General features: G+C 41.7%; 1 protein-coding gene across 1 annotated transcript in view; it reads left to right on the forward strand.

Annotated features, from left to right (window-relative positions):
- Positions 1–4,142: 4,142 nt before the first annotated feature.
- CSNK2A1 (casein kinase 2 alpha 1) overlaps positions 4,143–18,721 on the forward strand; it is a 54,817-nt gene continuing 40,238 nt past the window's right edge. Inside the window, exon 1 of the mRNA XM_065921767.1 lies at positions 4,143–4,277. The gene's annotated coding sequence lies outside the window, so the exon portion shown is untranslated. The remainder of the gene's footprint in view (positions 4,278–18,721) is intronic.

The raw sequence follows: 18,721 nt of genomic DNA on the forward strand, positions 1-18,721 counted from the left end.
ACGTAAGAGACAAGTTAAGAACATTTTAAAATGTTTTTTTTTCTTTGCTACATGTAGAAACAAAGTTATCTTTGTTGTACAAAGAAAAAAAATCAAACAAAAAATTCACACTGTGCAGACAAAAGTGTTTAAAGTAAAATTTCCCTCCTCTTCCTTTCTCCTGGAATAAGTTCCATTAAGAGTTTATGGTAAATCTTTCCTGAACTATGTCTAAAGCCACATAATACTTATACATATACCTGTAAAGTTTTTTAAATGTGTTCTCACCAAACTTTTGTCTCTTGCTTTTTATCACATACTAGTATGACAAGATCAGTTTTCTATTTCCAGAAATCACTTTTAAGGGCTTTGCCACTTACTAGCTGTGGGATCTTGCACATGTGGCTTAACCTAAGACTGGGTATATTTAATTTATAGCTTCGGATAAACATGAACCTGTCACACAGAGCCATTATGAGGATTAAATGAGTTAATACACAGAAAGCATCTTGTACATTCTGACATATTAAGAGCTCAAAACATACTAGCTCTCCCTATTAATAGATCCATGTTTAGCTATACCATAATATACTTAACCAGTTCTGTACCCATGGTCACTTAGTGTGCTGTGTTGTTCATAAAGATGGTGACAATGATTCCCCCACCCCACATATTTGACTCTGCAATATTACTCTGTTTTCTTTTCCATCAAGAGACTATTTCTAGTCTCCTTGAATCTGGACATGTGATAGGCATTGATCAATAAAATGTAGTGAAGATTATGCTATAGCACTTCAGAGAACTTCAGAACCTAGGCCTCAAGAGGTCTTGCTGCTTTGGTTTTTTCCTTTCAGAGGCCATCATGAGGAAGCCTGAGCTAGCTTGATGAAGCCACGTGGAGAAGAACCTAGGCCCTCAAGCCAGCAGCCCCAGCCATCTGCCAGACTCGTGAATGAGGCCATATATGTATGACCAATGAGTTTGCTGACTTGCAAACTGACTGCAATGCAGCAGTAAGCCCAGGTAAAACCATGTACAGCTGAAAAGAGCTGTCCCAGCTGAGACAGTACAAGTTGCCAATTCACACAAACATAGGCAAAAAATTACTGTCATTTTAAACTACTCTGTTTTGGGATGATTTGTTAAGCAACAATAGAAAGTTGATATGCGGAGGTTCTTATGCAGTGCCTATGGCTCTGGTTGGAATGTAAGCTCCATTTCTTAAGTGACCTTGGGCATGTCCTGCAACCTGACTGAACTTCAGTTTCCACGTCTGTATAGTGGGATACTTTTAGTTCCTACCTCACTAGGCTGATGTGAGGATAAAATGAGATGATGAACATTCAGTGTGTGGCACAGGACAAGTACTATGAACATTTTAACTATGACTGTAGCTATTGTTATTGTCTAAAGAAAGTTTAATCTGAGAGCTGTGCTATGGAGGGACAGAGGAATTAGTATTAAAGATAACTAAGCTGTTTTTGGAGGCACCATAACTACTGAACATTGGAGATTGAGAACTTTTTGGAATCAGAGACCTATACCAAGCTGGCCTGGAAGACAGCAGGGGTTGGGTCTCAACTGTGACCTACACAGTGTGAGGGGTTATATGCGTGTGTCTGGGTGAGCCCTCTGAATGACGTCACACATGGAGGCCGGAACTGGGTAGAAGAATGAAGAACTGAGGCTGTGGGGGCTGCTGAGATCATTGGAAAGGTCTCATGAGGGTTACACCCTGGGACTTACTCCTACTCTTTTCAGATGAAATTCCGGACTCCTAACCATGGCCTGAATGCCCTGGCCACCTTTCCCACCTTATTTCCTACTCTTCTTTCCTTCATTCCGAATGCTTTGGCTGCCCTGGCCTCCTTCCTCAAACTTATCAAGCTTTTTCCTGCCTCAGGACTTTTGTTCTGTCTTTCCCTCAGAGGGGCTTCTGAACCACTCAAGCTAAAGTTCTCCCCTCACACCTACTTATCTTTTTCCTTCATAGCGTTTGTTCACTTGTTTACCTGTGTGTTATTTGTTATCACTTTAGAAGGTGAGTTTTACAAGGAACTGGTATCTGTCTTGCTCATATCACATCCTCAGCATCTAGCACACTGTCTGTCTCATGGCGAGTGATGAAAAGCTATGAACTGAATAAATGTGAATAAAGATAGGGGAAAGGAACCAGAGAGTTAAAAGACAGCTGAAAAGCTAAATGAAGGCCTCATTTCCTGGAAGATAGCTTCACAGAAACCTAGAATCATCTTGTCTAACCTGTGAAAAACTAAGACTCATAAAGCAGAAGTAACTAGCGTGAACTCTAATACTTTGGCCACCTGATGCGAACCTACTCATTGGAAAAGACCCTGATGCTGGGAAAGACTGAAGGCGGGAGACGGGGATGACAAAGGATGAGATGGTTGGATGGCATCACCGACACAACGGACATGAGTTTGAGTGGGCTCCAGGAGTTGGTGACAGACAGGGAAGCCTGGTGTGCTGCAGTCCATGGGGTCGCAGAGTCGAACATGACTGAGCAACTGAACTGAACCGAACTAGCGTGATGGCACTCAAGAGAGTCATTACTGTGAACTTTCAGTCCACTGAGGTCAAATGCCACAGACCTCTCTGACAGAGAGAAGAGGCCCAGAAAAGGTCACAGCCACCTCCCTGAGGCCACCACTGTATGTCTGCAGCTGCCACCACTCCATCCCTCAGGGGAGGAGACTGTCTCTTTGACAGCAGAGGTGCCAATCAGCTGAAGCGCTGTGAAAGGAGAGCTGGAGAAGGTGGGGAGGCCCATCCCCTGGGTCAAGCAGCTATTCTGAGGCAGCTCAGGGATAAAAACCGGTACCAAAATAACCCAGCCTTCTCGCCCTTGTTCCAGACCTCACACCTCTGCCCCACCAAAGGTGAGGCTAACACCTGAATTCCTCTCAGTAACACACACACCAGCTTTCAGCAGGGCCTGCAGGGAACAGGGTGACCATCAGACTCAGCCCTGTCCACGGGGAGGTCACAGTCTGATGGAAGAGGCAGGCCAGGGACGGTGAAGGACAGGGAGGCCTGGGGGACTGCAGTCCTTAGGGTCGCAGAGTAGGACACAGTTTAGCAACTGAACAACGACAGCAAAGGGAGGGAAGAACCCCAGAGGAAAGGATCCCTGGATTGGTTCAATGGACATACCGAAGTTAGCCAGTCCAGGAGGTGACAGTAACAGAAGTAATTGCCAGTGCAAAGGGAGGGAGGCAACACGGAAAAGATCCAGGAACAGTCTGCAGTTTTAGTGAGTGGGAGCCTCAGGAAATTTTAATGAGAGCGGCAGAAGAGGCGGCTAGAGACGGCGGGGGCGGGGGTGAGAGAGGATGGCGACAGTGTCCAAATTATGCAGAAACTCCGGTGTTAACAGAAGAGCTTGCGCTCTTTTTGGTGCACAAAGGAAAGTCTTGGGAGATGTTCAACCAAGAGGACGTCATAATCAGTTTTGCATAATAGAAAGTCCCCTATACCTGCCTTGGGGAGGTTGCCCGGGAAAGTGGGGTGGAGAGGCAGATCGAAGAGACAAAATATTATATTCGGGCTAGGACTCCTGATGAGCAGGAACTGGGTTTAAGTCTCCAAAGGGCTAGTACCGTCACTTCTCGACTCCTGCGCCACCCCACTCCTGGGGCCCAACTTTCGTTTACTTGTTCCGGAACTCGAAGTGTGAGCAGAAAAAAATGTGCTGCTGGAACCCCGACCCTAGACGAGGGACCAGTGAACGAGACTTCAACTCCCAAAATGCTTTGCTCTCCAGCTCTGCAGGTCGCGCATGCTTCTTTTCACGAAAGGCGGACCGGCTTGCAGACTGTAGGACTTGCCAACTGGATGAAATGCGGGAAACCTAGGGACCGCCATCTTACCTTAGGTCAAACCAATTGTACACTTAGGGGGAGGTTCGTGTTCTCTCTCTCGTCAGCTCGCACAGGTACTGCAATAAAGTTCGCTTAATTATTTCAAGTCTCCTTATTATGATTTACGATAGGAACGCCTTCCATTTTGCGCCGCAGTTCAGAACTGAACCCCTAGGGATTCAATGAGACATCCCAGCATGGCCGCACTCTGCGAGACTCCGCTGGGGGAGGAGTCGGAAGCGGTCCCTCCCCGCCTCCCGGTCGGAGGGGGGTTTCCGCTTCCGGCAGCGACGGCTGCAGCCTCGCTCTGGTCCCTGCGGCTGGCGGCCGAGCCGTGTGTCTCCTCCGCCGCCGCCGCCATATTGTCTGTGTGAGGAGAGGGGAGAGCGGCCGCCGCCGCTGCCGCTTCCACCCCAGGTACTGTGGGAGTTGCCAGGCGAGGTCGTTGGGGGGTGCGGGTGGACCCAGGCGGGGCAGCAGGGCGCGGCTGCCTCTCACGCCTCCAGCGGACTCCCGAGCGACCCTTCGTCTTCCCCTGCCCCCCCCCCCCCCCGACATTCACCAGCCGAGGCCCCTGCAGCTCATCGGAGAGGCCTGGGGCCACTCCCCAGGGCGGGGAGAGAGGCTTTGGGGGCAGAGGCTGATGTGAGGATGGGAGCTGGCTTTCGAGTCCAGCTTATGACCGGGGAGAGGGTTGGACTGGGGCGGGGACTAGGGGGCAAGTTGGAGAAGGGGGTCGCCAGAGGGGGAAGGGAGCTTGAGGGGTGGGGCCGCAGGGGGGGATGCTAGGGGAGGGTGACTAGGGGAGTGATGCCCTCAGTGTAGGCTGGGGTGGACCTTCCTGTGGAGCAGAGCTGCTGGAGTGGAGGCCTCCTAAGGTCCCTCTGGGCGAGGCAGGGCTTCCCACCTGCACACTGGGGTGCAAGGTGGAGGCGACCCGGGGCGAGGTCATTGAGGATAAAGAGGAAGGGAACCTAGAAGTGGGACAGAACGGGTGGAGTTGGAGTTAAGGGTTAGTTGGGACCTTGGATGGAAGAGGAGAGATGCACAGAATGAAAGGTTGGCTGAGTTTATATGTTAGTTTGTGACCTTTTGAAGAGTAGGACTTTTATTTTTGTTTTTCGGTTGTTGTGTTTTTGTTTTTGCAGCGTTGGAACATTTCTTGCCTTGGCAGGTGATGGGTGGAGCTTATGTAGTTTGTTTTTGGGAAGCAAAGTCGAGGTCAGGAGAAGTTGCTTCTTGGCTATTGCTGTTGTGAGAAGGAAAGAGTTCTGGCAGGGAGGTGGCAAATTAATTGGGGAGGCCTGATTACCTTTTCAGCTGCTAAATTCTATGAGAAGTGGGCGTGTGGAGAGGAAATGAAAAGAAAGCTAGAAAGGGAAGATTTTTTTCTAAGAGTTGGAAGAGTCCATTCCATCTAAGAAGTGACAGTACATCTCTGGATTCCCAGTTAGAAGTGCCACTGCTGTTTCCCTGTGTGACCGAACTTCTGTAAATCTCTGTTTTTCTGTCTGTAAAATGGGGATGAAAATATTTCTTAGAGGATAAGTTTGTGGTGAGTGAATAAGAAAATTTGTGTCAAGTGCTTACTACGGTGCCTGGCAGGTTGTAAGTGCTGGATAGACCTTACGTGTCGTTTTCTTAAAGGGCCTACTTGGTATATTCGGAGTTCCGCCAATCTAGGTAAAGTATATGATCAATAATCTGACAGTAGGCGAGGCTTCAGAATATTATATTTGTAGTCATTGTAGTGTTTTGTTCTAAATCACTTGGCTTAATTGTCTTGGTGGACCTTGAGCTGAAAGACCAGGACTAATGCTAGTTCTCCCTCATGTTTTTTTTTAAAGTTCACCTGCAGTTTTACCTAGACAGGTTTGTCCTTCTGTAACTTTGAAATACTTGACTTTCATTTGCTGTTGGAGGAGGGTATGTGACTTGAAGAAAGAATGAAAATATTTCAAGTTTGCTTAGATCAGTTTATCAACTGATTACAAAATTAGGTCACCCTGGGGTAACCTTTTTTAAAAAGCAAAACCCAAATATGTCTAGTTATATCCTTTTATATGGAATACAGTAGAGAAGAGAAGCAAACACACATTTAAGGGAGAACAAAGGGTGAGTTTCTACCTAGTGTGTTAATTATATAACTGTTTAGGGACGAAATAAATGTATTTTTAATCTCTTTTGCTTAGCCAGTCTCTTCCAGAGTGAGTCCTTGGTTTTTCTGTTGTCTCTGTCTCTGAACATACACCTTTAATTCACACACTCTTGGAGAAAGAGATTTTCTTTGGGGACTGAGTTTAAAGCTTTACTTTAGGGTTTGGAGTTGTAGTAGGCAGAATGACCACCACCACCACCCTTAAGACGTCCAAACTCTTAATTCCCGGATCTGTAAACATGTTACATGGTAAAAGGCCTTTGCAGATGCTATTAGGGTTAAACATCTTACAACAGGGAGATTATCCTGGATTTTGTGGGTAGGCCCAATCTAATCACATGCGCCCTTAAAAGCAGAGAACTTTCTCCAGCTGGGAGTCAAGAGAGATGGGGCAGAAGAGGAAATCAGAGAGAATTGAATCGTGAGAGGGACTCCATTTGCTATTGCTAGAGGGGGCCTCATGGAAAGCATGAGAAGGAATGCAGGGAGCCTCTAGTAACAAAGACCAGCCCCGGCTGACAGCCAAGAAGGAAATGGAGACCACAGTCCTACAACCATGAGGAACTGAAGTTGGCCAACAACCTGAATGAGCTTGAGAGTGGATTCTTCCCCAGTTTCCAGCAAGGATAACACCTTGATTTTGACCTTGTGAAACCCTGAGCAGAAGACCTACCCAAGCCCACCTAACTTCTGACCTACAGAAACTACGAGATAATAAATTTCTGTTGGTTTAAGCCACTATGTGTGTGGTTTTGTTACGGCAGCAGTAGAACACTAATATAAATTTTTGTACCAGAAATGGGGTATTATTACCAAAAAACGTGGAAGTGGCAGTAGAAGAGGCCAACAGTTTTTTGAGAAGGAGCATGAGATAGAAAAGGCCTAGAAACAGATTGTTAGTAGAAGTAGTGAAGACTCAAGTGGAAGTGAGGTATACATTGGAAACTGGAGAAAAGATCTTTTTACCTAGTGGCAAATAAACTTAGAATTGTGTCCTGAGGTCATGTGGAAAAGAAAACTTACAACTGATGAACTTGGATGTTTAGCTGAGGAGATTTGCAAGTGAAGTATTGGTTTATTTGTAGATGTGGGTTTAACGGTGAGCTCCTGTGAAATTCACATGAAGCCCTCTAAGTTCTTGAGCATTTTATACTAGCAGAAACAATGTCCGCTTGATTGAAAAACATAGAGTATGAAATTAAAGGGGGCTCTCAACCCTTCCTCTCCCCCAGATTTTTTTTTTTACTAGTAAGAAGCAGGCTGGTAAAACTAGAGATATGAATGTATTTCTTTTCTTTTAAAAAAGGGTGACTTAGAGGGTGAAACCAAGAGCCCAAAGAGGTGGAACTGAAGGTTGCAGAAGAGATTTCCCTGGCTTTGAAATGTAATGGAGTTTGCCCACATTTTGAAACTGCTTTGGACTGATGGATCCACTTTCCCTTATATTTTGCCTGCTTTCTTTTATAGTTATATTCCCTGTTTGAACTGGAATGTTTTTGACTATTGCCTTATGCCTGTCTCACCATTACAGATTGGGAGCAGATAACTAGTTGTCTTTTTTGTTGTTTTTTAAGAAATTGTGCTCCAGGGGGTTGCACTTAATGTATTATACCCAGAGCTTCATCCACACCTGCTTTAGATGGTGAGATTTGGGAGTTTTAAATCGATGAACTTTAGATGAGATTTTTGGACTTAGAGTTGATGTTTAGTGAAATGAGACCTTATGATGAATTGGATGGTTTTTGCATTTGGGAGAGGTATGAGTCTTTGGAGGCCATTAGGGTGGACTCTTCCAAAGATCCTCTGGAATCTGAGTTTGTTACTGTTTTGTGGCAAAAGGGACTTTTCAGATAAAACTGTGGTTTAAGAATTCTAACATAGAATGGTTATCCTGGATTTTCTGGGTAGGTAGGTCCAGTCTGTTCACATGAAAGCAGACAGCTTTATCCAGCTAGAGTTAGATTTGAAGCATGAGAGGGACTCAACCTGCCATTCCTGGAGGGGGCCACGTGGTAAGCACAAGAGGAAATGCCATCAGCACCAGCTGACAACCAACAAGGAAATAGGGACCTTAGTCCTGTGCCCACAAGGAACCTCTTTGAGCCAACAGTCTGAATGAGCTTAAAAGCAGATTCCCCACCTCAGAATTTCCACCAAGGAACATAGCCCTACAGACTCCCATGATTTTTGGCCTTGCATGACCCTAAATAGAGAATCCAGCCAACCCTACATCACTTCTGGCCTATAGAAGCTGTGAGATAATAAATTGTGTTGTTTTATGTTTGTGGTAGTTTGTTCCAGCGACAATAGGAAACTAATTAGAAAATTTTAAAAAGAAAACTAACTAGAGGGGTTTTGCTTACTTTATTTTAGAATCTTTCAGGGATTATTTTCTAGAGAACAAAGACAACAGAGATTATTCTGTAAAGTGGGTATTTGGTCCTGGAAGACCTCACAGAATAATGGTGTTAAGTGGAACCTAGGCTTCTTCCTAGATGTGTAAGCATGTGTCATTAGATGAAGTTTGAAGGGGCTAGATGAACAGCTTGGTAAAACATAGATTCTAAAGTTCTAGGCCATTTTGGTAGAATTTCTATAAATTGATGATTCTTCCATGCCTATAATAAGCATCCTGGATAATTCCTTCATCTTTATTAGCAGAATAAAGCATTGAGTTTATTTGACAATCCTTCCTGATAAATCCTTCCTTTATTTGACAAGACTTCCTGTTTTTTTAGAAGAGCTGAAAATGGGTGATTATTTTTTAGGAATTGATAACCACCTATATACAGTAGTCTCTTCTTTCAGACTTCCCACCCCAACCCAAAATTGTTACAAGGTCTTTCTCCCTGTCATTGCCCACCCCCCCCACCCCCCCCTTTTTTTTGGCTGAGCTGGATTTTTGTTGCTGCATGGACTTTCTCTAGTTGCGGTACACAGGCTTCTCATTGCGGTGACTTCTCCTGTAGCAGAGGACAGGCTCAGTTGCCCCACAGCATGTGGAATCTTCCTGGACCGGGGATCAAAGCCATGTCCCCTACATTGGCAGGCAGGTTCTCAACCATTGGACCACCAGGGAAGTCCAGTCATTGTCATTGGTCACTTGAGGTTAAGAATAAGATTTGGGGACTTGCCTGGTAGTACAGTGTATAGGAATATGCCTGCCAGTAAAGGGGACACGGGCTCGATCCCTGGTCTGGAAAGATTCCACATACCACAGAGCAACTAAGTCTATGCACCATGACTGCTGAGCCCACAGCATGCTGCAACTACCGAAGTAAATGCGCCTAGACCCTGTGCTCCCCAGCAAGAAAAGGGACTGCAGTGAATAGCCTACGCTCATGTCTACTAGAGAAAGCCCATGCACAGCAATGAAGACCCATAGCAGCCATAAATAAGATTTGGGTATATGTGTGTAACTAAATTACTTTGTTGTGCACCTGAAACTATTGTAGCACCATAGAGCAACTCTTAATTTCTAGAAGAGCCAATACAGTTTTAAAAAAGAAGACGATTTTGGAATCATAATTGCAGAAAAGACTTCTGACTTTTAAGAAAGGCCTTTTTGTTGTTGTTTATCACTGTGTTACTGATTAGATACATAAGATGTGGACTCTCAGCTTTAGTGAAGGGAACTTCAGAGCATGGAGGAAATAAGACAGTTTGTCTTTGAGTTACCTGAATAGAAAGATGATTACAAAATTAGAGCATTTCAGGATATAAAGGACTTTTGTGATTATCTGTTTGACTTTTAGGTTTAGAGTAAAGGAAATTGGGCCACCTGAAGGTTAAGTGACTAAACCAAGTATCTCAGTCCTGCAGCTGGCCTAGAATCCTGGTCCAGGCGGTGGGGATTCGTGGCTTTAAGAATATATTCTCTGTGTACCTCGATCCTGTCCTTTTTCTATATTTTACCTTACATAGGTTATCTCTCTATGCCTCATTTTCCTCATGGGGTCATTGTGAGGATTGATTGAGATAACACATATAACACATTTAGCATAGCACCTAACACAGTAAGTGCCCAAAAGATGTTAACTGTTAACATCTATGATAATTGTTTTGACAGCTGTTTGATATCTTTTGCATAAATATTACAGCACAATTTGTACAAGTTCAGAAATAGAATTACGTGATTTGGCATTGGATTAGGTAAGGACTTACTCTTTTAAGGTAATTAATCATTGGTCTGTCACAATTAATTCTTTGGGTGACCTGGACCAAGTTTGTTTCACAAGAATGTTAGTGTCTTCATACATCTACATTTCTTTGAACTCCTAAAATGGATAATTTAAAATGGTACTGTATCATTTAGTTCTTCCTTAATAGAGAGAGAGAGCTAAGCCATCTAGCTTTTCAAAGGAAGAAATTCCTCTAGAATTGTTAAGAAAAAGGAACTGTTGTCATTGTAACAAATATTTACATTGGGTTATAGGCAATTGGTAGTTTCTCCAAGGTAGAGTTCAGCTGACCTACTTGTTGACCAAACTTTTTTCTCCTTCAATTATAGAAATCAAGTATTATCTTTTTAAAAGTTTAAGGTGAAAGAATTAATAGTATCATACTAAGAGTGACTTTTCACTGGTTTCTACAAAGTGTGTCTTTCAGCCTTAGACATAAGAAATGTACTTAGCAACAGTTACTATGGTGGGCAAGCTTTTATTACATTAGTGATGATAGTGTTTTCTTGCATAGAAAATTTGTGTTATCTGAAGTGAGGATTTTAGGGTTAAATACCAGGGTATACTTAGAATAATGTTTTATAATTTTATATGTGTCATGTCTTAAATGCCTTTATATTGGCTACTTTTTTCTTTTCATACTTTCTGGTCTTGTGGATTTTTCTGACAGATTTTTATTAGCTGAAACATTTTAATCTGTTTGGAAAAGTGAACACTTGGAAATTTTTCTGAAGTTATGACTAATGCCCTAGTGGGCATTTCTCAATTTAGCTCTCTCATTAATGTTCTATAATTTTTAAGAAAGCAACCTTGTTAAAATGAATGGATAAATTATTTTCCTAAAAATTTAATCATGTCATATCAGAAAGTACAAAATAGCCATTTGACCTTATTGGATTTATAACCAGTCAAATGATGTTAATTCTTGCAACAAGCCATGAGTGCCTGGTGTATTTCAGGTAGGTGCTGTGCTTACCTGATCTCTAGATGGTCCTTGACCTCAAACTTAAAATTGAGTGTCATTTTGTTATAATGTATATGTCATTCCATAACTTGGCAGCTTTCTGCACTTGATCTTAGCCAAAAGGCAGAGAAGCCATAGCAGCAGCTTTCTGGAGAGTGTTTTCTTATGAAAACTCTTACTGGCTTTGTATCTTAGGTATAGTTTCTGAAACAGCTGCAGAAATTTGGTGGACAGTGGATTCAGGATTTTTGATTCTTAATGAAATTCTTTAACCAAGATTACTGGGGCTCAGCCATAAAAAGGAACACCATTTGAGTCAGTTCTGATGAGGTGGATGAACCTAGAACCTATTATATAGGGTGAAGTGAGTCAGAGAAAGATAAGTATCGTATTCTAGTGCACATATATGGAGTCTAGAGAAATGGTACTGAAGAATTTATTTACAGGGCAGCAATGGAGAAACAGACATAGAGAATAAACTTATGGACATGGGGAGGGGGAGGGGAGGGTGAGATGTATGGAAAGAGTAACATGGAAACTTACATTATCATATGTAAAATAGATGGCCAACGGGAATTTGCTGTATGGCTCAGGAAACTCAAACGGGATCTGTGTCAACCTGGAGGGGCGGGATGGGGAGAGAGGTTCAGAAGTGAGGGGATATATATATACCTGTTTCTGATTCATGTTGAGGTTTGACAGAAAACAACAAAATTCTGTAAAACAATTGTCCTTCAATAAAAAAGAAAGAGGAAAAAAAAAGATTACTGGGGGAACTAAGGGAGGGAGGCAGCAGTATGGTTGGGAAAAGCGTCAGCTTTGGAATGAGACCAAGTTTGGGTTTAATAACCAAGTTTACTTAACTCTTAAGCCTGGATTTTGTCATCTCTGCAATTGGGATAACAACTACCTTGGGCAGCTTATTTATTAGCCTTCTGTTCCTTCATCTATAAAATGGGCGTCAGTACTTACCTCCGAATATTCTTGTGAGGATTAATAAGTAAAGCACCAGCTAGTTATCATAACTCAGTTGGTAAAGAATCCGCCTGCAATGCAGGAGACCCTGGTTTGATTCCTGGGTCAGGAAGATCCGCTGAAGAAAGGTTGGGCTATCCACTCCAGTATTCTTGGCTTCCCTGTGGCTCAGCTGGTAAAGAATCCACCTGCAGTGCGGGAGACCTGGGTTCGATCCCTGGGTTGGGAAGATCCCCTGGAGAAGGGAATGGCCACCCACTCACACCAGTATTCTGGCCTGGAGAATTCGGGTCGCAAAGAATCAGGCACAACTGAGCGACTTTCACTTCACAACTGAAAATTAAAGGAGATAATTTATAAAATGCCAGGTACCTTTTCCTTCCCTGTCAGTGAAAACTGTATGTTCATTGTCATTTTCTGCTGCCAGGAGTTCTTATTTTTCAGTGAGGCCTTTTGACCTGTACTTCCTGTATCTGATGTGGCCTGTGGGATGGGTGAGGTACTGAATTGCTGCTTAGGGGTGGGTCAGTATGTAGCTCATGCCCAGTGTAGATTGCCTCAGTTACTCATCTACAGTGAACATGGTCAGGTTGTTATCTAGTCTTGGTGAATCTAGGGTTCTGCTGCTTCTAGATAGAAAAGTGACTCCATCTCAGACTTGGGGAAAGTTCAAAGTTTGCTCACCTATGGACTTGTGAATCTGAGATCAGAGATCTTATTCCTGATGGTTCTTTGATCACAGTTTGGGAATTAACTTGTGTATTGTGTGTTAGGGATTTGTTTAGGGGAGAACTTTTTCCGGCATTAACATCTTTTCTGTGTCTTGCTCACTCAGGTAATCCACTAACTTGCTTTCTTTGCTCTGTATTCTTAAATCATACACACACATCCTTAGGCATAGCAGAAACCTGTCTTCATCAGTACTTACAGTCCTCTGTATATTTTTGACTCTGTATAGAATGAATACAAATAGCCATCTGCCTTGGGAGTTGTCCCATCTTTCCAAATCTGATTCTGTATACCACTGTGACATTGTGGCCAGCCCATTCAGGTAAGAGAATAAGGAAGACTCCAGATTGTTGAAAGTCAAATCTCTCACCCCTCCCCTTGCCTCCAAATTTAAAGAAATCCATTTCATTGTAGTATTACAAATGATAGGTTGTTGTTGAATCAGTGTGCAGAATTGGGGAAATAGTGTTTAACTAGTAAAAATAATCCCTATTTAGGCTTTGAAACATAAGATTTGACTTGGGTTCAAACCTGGCCTCAGTTACTTAGTAGTCCTGTGATATTTGGCAGGTTATTTATCCTCTGAATCCATGTTTATTGCTAAAATGGGAATCTGCATCTAATACCATGTCTGGCTTACAAGAGACATTCAAATGATAGTTATTACATATAACTATATGATATATTACATATGGTGTGATATATTACATATATGGGCCATACTTTAGATTACTCTAGGTCCCAATGAATCTTTTGGTTCCGGAGGGTGGTAGCAAGTGGAATAGAGGAGCAGATTGTGACTTTATTTCACTGTGTTGCCTGGTAAAAAGACACAGGTGGTAGCTTCTTTGCCCACCATTTATTGTATTTTATATTATTGGAAACAGTATTGTACTTCAAACTTATGTCAAGTGTTTGAGGTAGAACTGTGTTAATTCAGATCAGACTGCTTGGGGATGTTTGATTTTGGTACTATTAAAATGTAGTTGATTTATAATGTTTCAGGTATACAGCAAAGTGATTCAGAAATATTTGTATGTACTAGAGTAGTTTAGTTAGTGTTAGTCGCTCAGTCATGTCCGATTCTGTGATCTTATGGACTGTAGCCCACCAGATTCCTCTGCCCATGGGATTCTCCAGGCCAGAATACTGGAGTGGGTAGCCTTTCCCTTCCCCAGGAGATCTTCCCAACCCAGGGATCAAAGCCAGGTCTCCCACATTGCAGGCAGATTCTTTACCAGCTGAGCCACAGGAAAGCCCAAGAATACTGGCGTGGGTAGCCTATCTCTTCTCCAGTGGGTCTTCCCGACCCAGGAATCAAACCGGGGTTTCCTGCATTGCAGGCGGATTCTTTACCAACTGAGCTATCAGGGAAGCCCTTGTTAGGATTATATCAGGTGTCATTGTGAAATTTATATTCCAAATTCAGACCCTTAACAGGATTAAAAAAACTTACACTGTTAGCTTTGAACCAGGTAGTTTTCTTCCTTTTCAGTGTTTACTTGGGATCTTGGAATTTGAGGGTTGGGGTGGGTATTGCGAACTTTCAAGGAGCTAAATTGTTAACTTCTTGACCTCTGTATTTTTCCCCAATTGAAAAAACACCATTGATTATGGCATTAGTTTGATAGATGAGGGAGAATCATTTTAAAATAGAGGAAAGAAGATCGCTTCATCTAATCTTCATTTTATTTCCACCATTAACCTGTTTTCTTTTGGCTTATTCTTTCAAGCTATAGGGTTAGGAGGTTTAGGTTGTGTTTATTGTTTTGGGTTTCTTGTGCCAGTGATCTCTGAATGGATGACCTCCCAGAAGAAATGGTAGTGTATTAGTGAACTGTACTTCAAAGCTGTGAAAGATAAATTGTGTGTCTCTTAAAGGAGCACTATGAAAATAGTTTTCTCAGCCTACTGCATGGATTTTGACAATTCAGCTTATGATCTCTTTAGTTAAATCAGAATTTCTCAGCCAATGGACTATGTCAGGGAGGGTTACAGATATGCTGAGATTCTGGTCCCCTCAGCCTTCAGGCCATTTGGGCAGAGTACAGGGCCTCCAAACCAGTGACCTTAAGCCCAAAAGTCTTGATCATTTATCCATTATTAAAAATACTCTTATCTCTTTGTGTTTTGAGTTTTTAAAAGGCTACATGTAAGCGCTAGTTGAGAAAGTTCAGTAATTGAGTATCTTAACAGTTTTAAGGTTCGAGGGGATGCTGATCTGAAAATAGTCTTGATTTAAGTTTAGAAAAGACCATTTTAAAGTGTATCTTTCTAATCCTCAAGCAATTCCCTTTCCACATATAATTCAGGGAGTATACTTTAAAATGTGAGACTAAACCATTAGAGTTTGGGCACTTGTGAAGAAATTTGAGTTCTTTTTTTTTTTAAGCAATAATGTGAAGCAAAACAAGTTACCTTGTATAAAATTGGTGTCCTCATCTGACTCTGAATGCCACTGTATCTTTTCTGGGAGCTGACACTTTGTTAATCATTCGTCAGTCATGGGTCTCCTGCTTTAACATAAATTGAAACCTAGGATACATTGTCTTCCTCTCTTCCTTTCGGAAAGAATGGGATATACTTAACTTAAAATTTTAATTGTTTAATATTTATGTAAATTATGAAGTTAGCTTCCCCCCTCCCCCTTTTTTGACCATGCTGTGCAGCCTGCAGCCTCTCCCCAACCAGGGATCAAACCTGTGCCTCTGCAGTGGAAGCATGGAGTCCTAACCACTGGACCACCAGGGAATTCCCATCAAGTTAACTTTTAAAAATTGATATTTTGTAGTGTTAAAATATCTCCTTTTGTCTAGCTTAACAATTCTTAATTCTGCTGAAGTTTATAGATTTTTCTGAGCCTGTAGTGAAAGCTACAGACCTTTATTTCAAAAAATGTACTGTACACACTACTTTGTATTACTTCAGGGAATTCATGGACCTCCAGTCTCATTGATGAACTCCAGTTTGAAATTGGTTTAGTCCAAATAACAGTTCCCCCATTTTATTATGTTTAATACAGTAACATTTGTATGCTTTATCGTTTTTCACAGTATTTTTTAATTGAAGTATAGTTAATTTACAGTGTTGTGCCAATCTCTGCAGCACAGTGACTCAGTTTTACATACATGTGCATTCTTTTTTTTTAATATTCTTTTCCATTATGGTTTATCCCAGGAGATTGGATATGGTTGCCTGTGCTATACGGCGGGATCTTGTTTATCCATTCTCAATGTTGTAGGTTGCATCTACCAACCTGAGATTCCCAACTTCTTCCTTCCCCCCTCTTCCTTGGCAACCACAAGTCCGATCTCTGTGTCTATGAGTCTTTCTCTGTTTTGTAGATAGGTTCATTTGTGCTATATTTTGGATTCCACATAAAACTGATGTCATACGATATTTGTCTTTCTGACTTACTTCACTTAGTTTTAATAATCTTGCATCCATGTGGCTGCATATGTCATTTTTATGGCTGAATAGTATTCCATTGTGTATATATATGTGCTACATCTTGATCAACATTTAGGCTGTTTCCATGTTTTGGCTATTGTGAATAGTGCTGCAATGAATATAGGGTTGCATATATCTTTTTGAATTACAGTTTTGTCCAGGTATATGCCGAGGAGTAGGATTGCTAGATCATTCTATTTTTAGTTTTCTGAGAAACCTCCATACTGTTTGCCATAATGGCTGTATCATTTACGTTTCCACCTTTAGAGTAGGAGGGTTCCCTTTTCTTCACACCCTTTTCAGCATTTGTTTTTTGTAGACTTTTTAATGATGGCCATTCTAACCAATGTGAGGTGGTACCTTGTAGTTTTGATTTGCATTTCTCTAGTAATTAGTGATGTTGAGCATCTTTTCATGTATCTACTGGACATCTGTAGGGCTTCCCAGATGATACTAGTGGTAAAGAACCCACCTGCTAATGCAGGAGACACAGAGATGTAAGTGCGATCCCTGGGTTGAGAAATTCCTTGGAGGAGGGCATGGCAACCCACTCCAGTATTCTTTTCTGGAGAATCCCATGGGCAGAGGAGCCTGGCTGGTTACATTCCATGGGGTCACAAAGAGTCAGACACAAATAAAGCGATTTAGCATGCACACATGCACTAGCCATTTGTATGTCTTCTTTGGAGAAATGTCTGATGCATCCTGAGGTTTCATCACAAAACTCATGCTGTTGGGGATAATGTAAGGTCTGTTTGTTTTGCTGTTGTTGAGTTGTATGAACTGTGTGTATGTTTTGAAGATTAAGCCCATATCGGTTTGCATCATTTGCAAATATTTTCTCCCATTCCCTGAATTGTCTTTTCATGTTTTGTTTTGGTTTTGGTTTTTCAGTTTCTTTTGTTGTTGTTTTCCTTTGCTATGCAAAGTCATACGTTTGACTAAATCCCATTTTTGTTTTTATTTCTTTTGCCTTGGGAGACTGACCTAAGAAAATACTGGTACAATTCATGTCAGTATATTTTGCCTTTATTTTCTTATAGGAGTTTTATAGTGTTGTGTCTTATGCTTAAGTCTGTAAAGCATTTTGAATTTATTTTTGTGCATAGTGTGAGGGTGTGGCCTAACTTCATTGATTTACTTTCCCAGCACCATTTGCTGAAGAGACTGTCTGTTTTCCATTTTATATTCTTGCCAGCTTTGTCAAAGATTAATTGGCTGTAGGTGTGTGGCTTTATCTCTGGGCTCTGTTCTGTTACATTGATCCATATGTCTGGTTTTGTATCAGTACCACACTGTTTGGATTATTGTAGTATTGTCTGCTTCCCTCAGGGCTCAGACTGCAAAGAATCTGCCTGCAAAGCAGGAGACCTGAGTTCAGTCTCTGGATTGGGAAGATCCCCTAGAGAAGGGAATGACAAGCCACTCCAGTGTTCTTGCCTGGAGAATCCAATGGACAGAGGCAGGCTACAGTCCATGAGGTCACAAAGAGTCGGACACGACTGAGCAACTAACACATACATACATATATACATACATGGTATTGTCTGTGGTCTGGGAGAATTATACCTCTTGCTTTGTTTTTTACTCCTTAGGTGTCACAGTATCCAACAAATATTTCTGCATGGTATTCTGTATGTCAGCTTCTGTGATAGACTCCTGAGACTGCAAAGGCAATATTCTCTGCCTTTGAAGCTTTGTTTAGCTAGGGCGACAGATGTGTGAAACAGTACAGTGACAGTGCTAAATGGAAGAGGTAAGCAAAGTATGCTGTTGGAGTACAGAGGAAGGAGGGTCTTGATCATTGAAAATTTTCTATGAATCTAGTCAGTTCTGTATTTCCTAATTGGCCGAAAGCATACTGTGAACTACTCCATGATTTTTGTTTTTTAAGCTCTAATTGAACTAATAACGGAAACTAAATCAAGAAGCAAATGGTCTTAAATTGAGAGCTTCAACGGGCTTATTACTGTTGCATCTGATTATGCTGAATATTTTCTTTGCCAGTATTTTTCCCTAGTTATCTTTTTAAAATAGTTTTAAATTTATTTATTATACTTATAAAATTACATGTTTAATGTAGGTCAGGGATTGCTAACTGAAATACCTGCAGGAGTCAGGCCAGTAAGATAAATGTGTAGAATTGTTCAGGTTTACCTGTGGCATCTTTGACTGGATAATCACAGTCAGCAGATACAAAGTGATGTGGTCAATGCAGGAATGCAGAATCATTGTTACCAAAAAGACAGACCTACCTACTTTTTCTCATTTCTTCTTATAAGAAACTGAACTTTAATTTGGTTTTTAGTGTTGGCAACCAAGTTACACTTAAAAATACTAATTATTTATCACGAAAATCTTTAACACATAATTCAACTTATGTGATTCACACTGTGGAAAATTT

The sequence above is a fragment of the Muntiacus reevesi genome, chromosome 2 (assembly GCF_963930625.1).
Source record: "Muntiacus reevesi chromosome 2, mMunRee1.1, whole genome shotgun sequence".
Classification (NCBI taxonomy): domain Eukaryota; kingdom Metazoa; phylum Chordata; class Mammalia; order Artiodactyla; family Cervidae; genus Muntiacus; species Muntiacus reevesi.